The 11,211-nt window shown below is 33.8% G+C and overlaps 2 non-coding genes across 2 annotated transcripts; both read right to left on the bottom strand.

Annotated features, from left to right (window-relative positions):
* Window positions 1–605: 605 nt before the first annotated feature.
* On the bottom strand, window positions 606–677 carry TRNAQ-UUG. Its single transcript has one exon. It is a non-coding gene; the product is annotated as a tRNA-Gln (tRNA).
* Window positions 678–1,047: 370 nt separating this feature from the next.
* On the bottom strand, window positions 1,048–1,119 carry TRNAQ-UUG. Its single transcript has one exon. It is a non-coding gene; the product is annotated as a tRNA-Gln (tRNA).
* Between the last annotated feature and the right edge of the window lie 10,092 nt (window positions 1,120–11,211).

The raw sequence follows: 11,211 nt of genomic DNA, 5'->3' as shown, positions 1-11,211 counted from the left end.
TTTTTATTATAATTGATATTTTTAACAAAATTAAGTTTATTTAAATTTATATTTTGAATTGATCTTTATTTTAATTTTGTTTATGTATCAAGAATTTATAGACAAATTATAGTGTTAGTTTAAAAATAACAAATTTATAAATTGAAATGTAAAATTTTAAAACAATTTTTAATAATTTAAAATAAATATATTTAACAGTTTATAACATTTTAAATTGTTATAAAATTATTTTAAAATTTTACATTTCAATTTATAGAGTTGTTATTTTTAAACCAACTCTAACATTTGTCTATAAATTATTGATATATGAATATTTGAAACAAAATTTAAATAAAGCTCAATGTAAAGTATAAATTTAAATAAAATTAATATTGTTAAAAATATCATTGTAACATTTATATAAAAGTTAAATTTGGTATGTAAATGGATAGGGATGAAATTGCTCTAGTTTAAAAAAATTGGGAACAAATTGAAACAAAATAACAAATAAGAGACTAAATTGAGGTTTTTCAAATTCAGCAATGACACATGTGTCACCTATAAAAAAAGATCTGCTTGCAACAAATTTACCAAAATAAGGTTCAAATTTAGACAAATAAAAGAAGAGGTCCTACCGGGAGTCGAACCCAGGTCGCTGGATTCAAAGTCCAGAGTGCTAACCACTACACCATAGAACCTTTATTTTGTAATCAAATCTCGTCCTTTCTCTCTCAACGTTTGCATACACAAAGAGAAAAGGTAAAATTTCTATTCATGTAGCAAAATTTGGATGTTATGATTACATTCGATTAAAGGATAAACCTATCTTAAATAGATTTAAACAATCTAGGAATTTTTACCTTAGTTTCCAACATGAGAAGTGTAAAAGTTTGTCTTCATTACTTGTTGTTGTAGAAATTCTCATTCTTCGAACAAGACTTTGTGTTGCCTTGCCTTTGCGTATGATCATTTGCGTGTCACCCACCATGTTAAGAAGTATACATCTTGTGTGTGAGACTAGACATTAATGGGTGGTCCGATAACAGTTTTTTTAAAATAAAAGAGAAAAGGTCCTACCGGGAGTCGAACCCAGGTTGTTGGATTCAAAGTCCAAAGTGCTAACCACTACACCATAGAACCCTTACTTTGTAATCAATTATCACTCCCTTCTCTCTCAATGTTTGCAAGCACCAGGAGAAAAGGTATAATTTTGATTCACGTAGAAAAATTTGGATATTGTGATTACATTCAATTAAAGAATCAACTTATCTTAAATATTTTTTAACAATCTAGGAATTTTTACCTTGCTTAGTTCCTAGCATGGGAAGTGTAGAAGTTTGTCTTCATTACTTCTTATTGTTGTAGAAATCCTCATTCTTCAAAGAGAACTATGTGTTGCCTTCCCTTTCCATTCAGTCATTTACGTGTCACCCACCATCTTTCCCATTTATGTCCCAACCTTTGAGTTACTCCACATTTTCAAGGAAAAATAAACCCTGATTGTAATTATTGTTAAGAAGTGGACTTTAAGTCTAATTCAATCTTACAAAATGGATTTGTAAGATAAGATTTGCACCCACTTATATATTGTGAATTGACCTTATCTCTAGTCGATGTAGGACTTCCAACACATACTGACTTGCAAGGTGAGATTTGTACCCACTTGTGAATTGAGCTTATCTCCTGTCGTTGTAGGACTTCCAACACACACTCTCACGTCGAGACATATAGATATTGTGCGTGGGACTAGACACCCGATATTAGGTGGAACAATAGATCCAACAAACATCAAATTTCACTAGAATAGGCTTTAACCCATGGCTCTGGTACCATGTTAAGAAGTGAACTTTAAGCCTAACTCAACCTTACAAAATTGGCTTGTAAGATAAGGTTTACACTCACTTATATATTGTGAATTGACCTTATCTCTAATTGATGTGGGACTTCCAACAATTATCCCAAATATGCACAAATCCTCCTTAGTAACTTTAGGTTATCCTAAAGGTGTTTCTATACATGACTAACCATTTGTTAGGTTATAATAACGCTCCTCTTTGTACCCGAAAAAAAAAGGGTTATTAATAAGAAAAAGATACTTACCAGCAAATGTGAAAGAAGTTTCTAATCCACATTATCTTCATACGACATGGGATTGGTAGCTAAGTGGAATGAAAGATGACAGCTTAAATGTTAAGGAACAGGTACTCATTGCACGAGAAATGCAAGAAAAAAATTGAAATTTAACTTTGATTTTTTAATTCCCTATATAATAATTTAAATTGGGATTTTAAAATCACATTTTGAAATAAATCTTTAATATTTTTAACATATAAATTTCATGTGAATATAATTTTAAAATACCTAATAATAATTATTATAACTCATGACTATGTTTTATATTATTTTTAATAATATTCACAAATCCAAATTAAATATCAATAATTATAAATAATAGTTATTTTTTTCATATTATTTAAAATCTAATAAAATTTATAAAAAGATAATAATTTTTAAGCGACAACAACGAATAGAGAGTCTAGCCTTGTCACGAAGGAAAAAGAAGAAATCTAAGAACAAGAAGTCATTGATGACGCTAGTGACACCTCACAGTGCAGTGACAAGTTGTGATGTTGACCAAAGAGAAAAACTACATAGAAGAGGCAACATTGGGATAAGAAGAGAAATCCACACACAAATGAAGAAGAAGACGACATGAGTTCTAACTGGCAACACCTCTTATTGTGATTGTAGTGATTATTTAAATTTATGTATAACTATATATGTTATTTTTAAATATAATAAACTTTAAAAATGGTTGTTTACATATATGTATATATTTAGTATTTTTCACTATTTAAAAATATGAGAATATTTTAAAGGAAAAAAATTAATTATTTGAAATATATGTATATGGTCATACATGCCATCTCATTTCTTTATCATGTTATTTGTAGGTTTATTAATTAATTATGAATGAAAATATGAAAAAAAATTATTTTTATAAATATATTATTTTGAAAATATAATCTTATACTTTTTAAATGAATGGTCTAGGCTCTTCATCTTGCGTCTTGTTGAAGTCAACTATGTATTGGGGTCAGTCTTGTTTATCTTATTCATGGATGCAAAATCATAACATCTCCTCTCATGGTGGTGGATCTAGGGGTTGGGCGTAGCACCAATTTGCCAATTTGGAGAGGTTGTAGTATTGAGAATGGGTAGAACTTTTAAGAATGGTGGGAAACAATTTAAGGGTTGCCCTAACTAAAGGTTAGGTCCATAGATTTTTGTCTGTTTGTTTGTTTGTTTAGTTTATGTTTTTGAAAATAAAAATTATTGTTGCTAACATATGTTGATATTGTTATGGTTGTTGTGAAGAATAGAGTGGAAGTGAAGATTTTAATGTGTGCAACTATTTCAAATGGTGCACTGAAGATAATAGGGATCAAAGGGATGTTACTAGTGTGAGACAAAGGAGGAAGATATATAATCTAGAGAAATCTTTTAAGGTTTCTGAAAAATGGGTGAAGTTGTTAATATGGATGATTTTTTTTTTTTTGGTTTGAATAACATAATTATCGTGTCAATGTTGTTGAAAATTTCATGATTTGTTGCAAAACTTAGATGTATTGTAATCAACATAGTATGTAGTGGTATGTAGTATGTGTGAAGTGTGTAGGATTTTGTTATGTGATGTTAAAGTTATAGCCTTTTTGTATGAAATCAATGAAAAGTTTGAGTTATATATAAAGAAGCCCTATACGCTAAACATAGGTTGCAAACCAATGAAAAGTTTGAGTTATATAGAATGAAAAGTTCCAAATTATATCTTCAAATGTGAATTGTAAATAAAGATTGGAGCTTCAAAACGTAGATAATTCAAGAATTCCTAATGAGCTTACAAAGACAATTGATTGCTTAAACAAAGGATTTGATATGAAGGATCTTGAAAAGGCAAAAAAAAAATTTGAGATTACAAATTGAGTATTTAAACAAAGATGTTTTTATACATCAAAAAGCTTATATAATTAAGGTGCATAAAATGTTCTAAATGGACAAGTCACATTCATTATGCACTTTAATAGTTGTGAGGTCGTTAGATGTTGATAAACACTCTTCTTAGACCTGAAGAAAATAATGAAGATCTTCTTGGTCCAGAAGCACCATATCTCAGTGTCATAGAAACACTAATGTATCTTGCTAATTATACTCGATATGATATTGCATTTGCTGTAAATTTGTTAAGCAAGATATAGTTCTTCAACTACAAGAAAAAAATGGTTTGAAGTGAAACATATATTTCATTACCTTAAGGGTACTATGAATATGAGTTTATTCCATCCAAATGATTCAGAATCAGACCTAATGGGTTATGTATATGCATGTTATTTTACATATTCTCACAATGTCACAATGGTTGATCACAAACAAGATGTTAGTTCACATGTGGTAGCACAGTGGTTTCATGAAGGTATATGAAACAAACGATAGTAGCACTATCGTCTAATCATACAAAATTACGAGGAAAGTTGTGAATATGTTTGGCTAAGGTATATAATTCAACATGTGCAAGAAAGTTGTGACTATCCCCGACAAAGATGGAATCAACAACCATATATGAAGACAATAGTGTATTGTTCAATTGAAAGGATGATATAGATATCCAAAAATTCATTCATGTGAAAATATGGAAAGTCTATTTATGAAGTTTTTGCCAAGAATAACTTTTGAGCAAATGATTCACAAGTTCGGACTTCGTCACCTTAATGATGTAAGTTTACATGAGGGGGAGAAATACAATATGTGATGAACAATATTGTATTAAAGAATACAAAATGTTGTACGTTTTTTCCTTCACTAGGTTTTTTATCCCAAAGGGTTTTTCCTATTAAGGTTTTAACGAGACACATTCTTTTATCAATGGACACTCAAGGGGAGTGTTATGAATTAATGATTGTCCATTGATTTGATACACATGTAAATAGATATTTCACTTTGTTAACAAATATAAATTTACTGTATATATTAACTTAATCAATTTATAAATATTAATAATTTGTGCCATTAAACAAATGCTTAAAAAATATGAAGACATAGGTGTGATATGTAATAATAAAGTATGAAATAATCTAACAAAGTTTTTTAAGGAACCAATATTTTAGCGTCGCACGAGGTTATCATTATTTATTCGATCTTTTATACTATATGATAATTTTACCATGTTTTATATAAATAAATGATTATTCGATTTCACTAAAAATATAAATTAATTCAATTTTATCCGTTGATATTTTAAATAACATGCATATAATTAATGTAGTAAAAGATGAAAATACAAAAATGATTAAAATAAAATAACAGATGAAAAATAAATAGAAAAATAATTATTATCAATCTTCATAGTATTAATATATATTTTTTATAAAAAAAATAATAAATAATAACGTTATTGTATTTGTTATATAAGAAGCAATAAATACTAACCATAAATGTGTACCTTCAATTTACATCAAATTAATAGTTATCCATTTTTTCTCAAGTTTTGTGTTTTTTATTTAATTTTCATTTTTAAAATTCAAATTATATGATTCTTTTTATATTTCATTTAATTATTTTATATTATATACATGTAGTATTTTGTGATATAGAAATGTAGTTTGCTTGTTTAGTCTTGCTGTAGCTGAGCTAATTTAAGTTTGAACTGAAATCATATGAGCTGAAGCTCACTTCATCAACATGAGACAAAAAAGGGATCTTGTATGGTAGGCAATGTTGAAGCCATATTGACTTTTCTGGAGAGCAGGGACCAGAGCTGAAAGGGTTTTCTCCTTCTATGGCTTTGAGTTAGTAGTTATTTGCTGAGTGTGGACGTGAGTGGTGTTAGAATTATGGTGCTTGATTTAGTCCCACATTGCTTAGAATAATGAGATGTGGTTCTCTATTTTACTATATAAGAGACTCTATGTAAGGCTTTAAGACACACCAAAAATTCAATACACTTCCTAGTGTAGTCGTGGACGTAGGCATACACATTGTAGCCGAACCACGTTAAATTCTCTGTGTCTATTTTTCTCTCCTTTATTCTTTCCTTGCCTTGTTCCTAACAATTGGTATCAAGAGCCATTTTTCTTAGTATGCTCTGTGGTTGCAGCATTGTCTGATCTTCCACATCAGAAAAGATTTGGTTTCTATTTTTTTTCTTCTTGGGGATCTCAGTTTAGAGAAGCAGTGGGAGCTTTGGCAGCAGGAGCTTTGATCAAAGGCAGCATGAGCTTTGGTCAAAGGCAGCAGAAGCTTTGGTCAAAGGCAGCAGGAGCTTTGATCAAAGGCAGCAGGAGCTTTGGTCAAAGGCAGCAGAAGCTTTGGTCAAAGGCAGCAGGAGCTTTGGTCAAAGGCAGCAGGAGCTTTGGTCAAAAGCCGCAGCAGGAGCTTTGGTCAAAAGCCGCAGCAGGAGCTTTCGTCAAAGCAGCAAGAGCAATGGCATTGGAAGAAGGGAAGGTGAGGATTGAGAAGTTTGATGGCAGTGACTTCGGGTTCTGGAAGATGCAGATAGAGGACTACCTGTATCAGAAGAAGTTGTATCTACCCTTAACAGGGCAGAAGCCAAATGACATGGAGCAGGCGGAATGGGATTTGTTAGATCGGCAGACACTCGGTGTGATCCGGTTGACATTAGCCAAGAATGTTGCGTTCAACATCATGAACGAGAACACAACCGTAGATTTGATGAAGGCATTGTCAAATATGTATGAGAAGCCATCTGCAGCCAATAAAGTGTATTTGATTCGCAGGCTAGTCAACCTAAAAATGGGTGAAGGTAACTCGATTACTAATCATATTAGTGAATTCAATACAATTATTGCGCAGTTGACATCAGTGCAGATAACATTTGATGATGAGGTGAAAGCATTAATTTTATTATCATCTCTTCCGGAAAGTTGGAGTGCAACTGTTACTGCAGTTAGTAATTCTGCAAGTAATAGTAAGTTGAAGCTTGATAACATCCGTGACCTGATCTTAAGCGAAGATGTTCGCAGGAAAAGTTCAGGGGAATCATCCAGTTCTAGTTCCGGTTCAGCATTGAGTACTGAAACTAGAGGAAGAAGTAGCCAGAAAGGTCGTAATCAAGGCCGAGGCAGATCAAAGTCTAGAGAGAAATCAAAACCAAAATACCGGAATGATATCACTTGTTGGAATTGTCAGAAAAGGGGTCACTTTACAAATCAATGTAGGGCTCCAAGGAAGAACAACAACAACAAGAGGCAAGATAGTGATCAATCAGCAAATGCAGCAACTGATGAAATTGAAGATGCACTATTATGTAGTCTAGATAGTTCTATTGATTCATGGATTATGGACTCAGGTGCGTCATTTCATACTACACCTTCTTTAGAACTATTATCTAACTATGTTCCAGGAAAGTTTGGGAAGGTCTACCTTGCAGATGGGAAATCTCTTGATATTATAGGAAGAGGTGATATCAATATCAGAACCTCTAATGGAAGTGTGTGGACTTTGAAGAATGTCAGACATATTCCAGCCTTAAAGAGAAACTTAATATCTATAGGGCAGTTGGATGATGAGGGGCATTACACCACCTTTGGAGATGGACACTGGAAAGTAATGAAAGGTAATCTTGTTGTTGCTCGTGGAAAGAAGCGAGGATCTCTTTACATGATTGCAGATGAGGATATGATATCAGTTGCAGAAGTTGGCAACAGTTCCTCTTTGTGGCATCAGAGACTTGGGCATATGAGTGAGAAAGGAATGAAGCTCATGGTCTCAAAAGGTAAAATACCTAACTTGAAGCATGTTGACGTTGGACCTTGCGAACATTGTATCTTTGGAAAGCAGAAAAAGGTTAGCTTCTCCAAAACAAGTAAGTCGTCTAAAGTTGAAAGACTAGCACTAGTGCATACAGATGTTTGGGGGCCAGCTCCAGTGAAATCTCTTGGAGGTTCACAGTATTACGTAACCTTCATTGATGACTCTACAAGAAAGGTATGGGTTTATTTTCTTAAAAATAAATCTGATGTGTTTTCTGTGTTTAAAAGGTGGAAACAGGAGGTTGAGACTCAAACAGGTTTAAAGATTAAATGTTTGAAGTCTGATAATGGTGGAGAATATGACAGTAATCAATTCAAGGAGTTTTGTTCAGAGAATGGGATCAGAATGATCAAGACGGTTCCAGGAACACCAGAACAAAACGGTGTGGCAGAAAGAATGAATAGAACCTTGAATGAGAGAGCAAGATGTATGAGAATTCAGTCAGGATTACCCAAGGTATTTTGGGCAGATGCAATAAGCACAGCAGCCTATCTCATAAACAGAGGACCATCAGTTCCTTTAGGCTATCAGTTACCTGAAGAAGTATGGTCTGGAAATGAGGTAAACCTTTCACATCTGAAAGTTTTTGGTTGTGCTTCATATATTTTGTTGAACTCTAATAGTAGAGATAAATTGGACCCTAAGGCAAAGCGATGCTATTTCATTGGCTATGGATCTGACATGTATGGCTACAGGTTTTGGGATGACCAAAACAAGAAAATTATCAGAAGTAGAAATGTTACTTTTAATGAAAACATGTTCTATAAGGATAGGACTGCAGAATTTGCAAATGCAAATAAAAGGCCAGAGCAGGTATCATTAGAAGAAGTTTCAGAAAGTGATATAGCCAACAGAAGGCAGAATACAGAAGTAGAGCCTGAGTCAGAGCCCGAGTCAGAGTTTGGGTCAGAACCTGAACAGATAGTAGAGTCAGTAACTCCTGAATTACCGACTAGAAGGTCTAGCAGAACCATTGTAGCACCACAAAGGTACTCCCCTTCATTGCATTACTTGTTGTTGACTGATGCTGGTGAGCCAGAGCATTTTGCTGAGGCTATGCAGGGAGGTGAATCTATTAAGTGGGAGCTAGCAATGGAAGATGAGATAAAGTCTCTTCAGAAGAATAAGACATGGTCTTTAACCAAGCTTCCAGAAGGAAAGAAGGTTTTGCAAAACAGGTGGGTCTATCGGTTAAAAGAAGAACCAGATGGCAGCAAACGATATAAGGCCAGACTCGTAGTGAAAGGGTTCCAACAGAGACAAGGAATTGACTTCACAGAAATTTTCTCTCCTGTTGTCAAGATGACTACCATCAGAGTTATCTTGAGTATAGTAGCTGCAGAAAATCTTCATCTGGAGCAGTTAGATGTGAAAACTGCATTCCTACATGGAGATCTTGAGGAAGAAATCTTTATGGCACAACCAAAAGGTTTTGAAGTACAAGGCAAAGAGAATCTTGTATGCAAGCTTCATAAAAGTTTGTATGGGTTGAAACAAGCACCGCGACAATGGTATAAGAAGTTTAATGAGTTTATGAGAAACTCAGGATTTCACAGATGTGAAGAAGATCATTGTTGTTATGTGAAGAAATATGTTGATAGTTATATCATTCTTGCCTTGTATGTTGATGACATGTTGATTGCTGGTGCTAATATGACAGAAATTGACAGGTTGAAGAAACAATTGTCAGAAAATTTTGAAATGAAGGATCTTGGTCCAGCCAAGCAAATTCTTGGTATGAGAATTTCCAGGGACAGATCTAAAGGTATTCTAAATTTATCTCAGGAAAAATATATTGAAAAATTGCTTAGCAAGTTCAATGTTGGAAATGCTAAAACCAGGAATACACCTTTGGGAACTCACTTAAAGTTCTCAAAAAGGCAATCTTCTCAGACAGAGGAAGAAGAAAATCACATGTCTAAAGTGCCATATGCATCTGCAGTAGGGAGCTTGATGTATGCTATGGTTTGCACCAGACCTGATATAGCACATGCAGTGGGAGTTGTGAGCAGGTTTCTATCCAATCCCGGAAAGGAGCATTGGGAAGGCGTGAAGTGGATATTGAGATATTTGAAGGGCACTTCAAAAATGCATTTGTCCTTTAAAAGAAGTAATCTCACTTTACAGGGGTTTTCTGATGCAGATTTGGGAGGTGATTTGGATGGTAGAAAGAGCACAACAGGTTATATTTTTACGTTGGGTGGCACAGCTATCAGTTGGAAGTCCAAACTTCAAGGAAGAGTCTCCCTTTCAACCACTGAAGCTGAATATATAGCTATCTCAGAAACAGCAAAAGAGATGATATGGTTGAAGAATCTTCTAAAAGAATTAGGAAAAGGGCAAGATGAACCTTCATTGTTCAGTGACAGTCAAAGTGCCATTTGTCTTGCTAAAAATCCAATTCTTCACTCCAGATGCAAACACATTGAATTGAAGTATCATTTTATCAGAAACTTGATAAATGATGGAGATTTGATTTTGTTGAAGATTCCAGGTGCAGAGAATCCAGCTGATATGTTAACCAAGACTGTCACAACAACTAAGTTGAGGCTTTGCATTGCCTCAACTGGCCTTCGAGAAAATTGATGATGAAGGCACTACACTAGGTGGTAATGTAAATCAAACCCCAAGTGGGAGAATTGTTAGAATTATGGTGCTTGATTTAGTCCCACATTGCTTAGAATAATGAGATGTGGTTCTCTATTTTACTATATAAGAGACTCTATGTAAGGCTTTAAGACACACCAAAAATTCAATACACTTCCTAGTGTAGTCGTGGACGTAGGCATACACATTGTAGCCGAACCACGTTAAATTCTCTGTGTCTATTTTTCTCTCCTTTATTCTTTCCTTGCCTTGTTCCTAACAAGTGGGTTTTGCTGAGTGTAGACGTGAGTGGGTTTTGCTGCAGTGCGTGGTGAGTGTGTGAAGTTTAGTGCATATGTGTGATGAGTTTGTGAGAATAGAAATGTTGCAGGGCCGCTATGTGAGTCTGTGAGAGAGGAATGTGTGAGGGTTAGTGCACTGCAGTACAAATGAGTGTTTTAGGAGAGTGTGTGCGAGGGGCTTGTGTAGAGTGTGTGAGGTGTGTGCGTCAGTGGGTGCATGCACCCATCAATGATTGCTTGTATTCCTGAAATGAATCTCTTAGCCACAGGAAGCTGGGAAGTATTGCGTATTTTGGTTATGATCATTCATGATTTATTAAACCAATGTGAAATCCGAAAAAGGAAAAGATAACAAATATGTTATTACTACTAATATCATGTAAGTGATTTTTGTGTATTCATTTGCTCATTGCTTTTAATGATGCATTTCCTTTGTAGAATAAGAGCTCATTGTAAGTTTCTTATAACTGTTGTTAATATGTTATTTTAGTTTATGCATGAGCTGGAGTTTAGGTTT

This window comes from Vigna unguiculata, chromosome 1, assembly GCF_004118075.2.
Source record: "Vigna unguiculata cultivar IT97K-499-35 chromosome 1, ASM411807v1, whole genome shotgun sequence".
In the NCBI taxonomy this organism is placed as follows: domain Eukaryota; kingdom Viridiplantae; phylum Streptophyta; class Magnoliopsida; order Fabales; family Fabaceae; genus Vigna; species Vigna unguiculata.
Note: the sequence above shows the minus strand (reverse complement) of the source record. Positions and strands in the feature narration are given on the sequence as shown.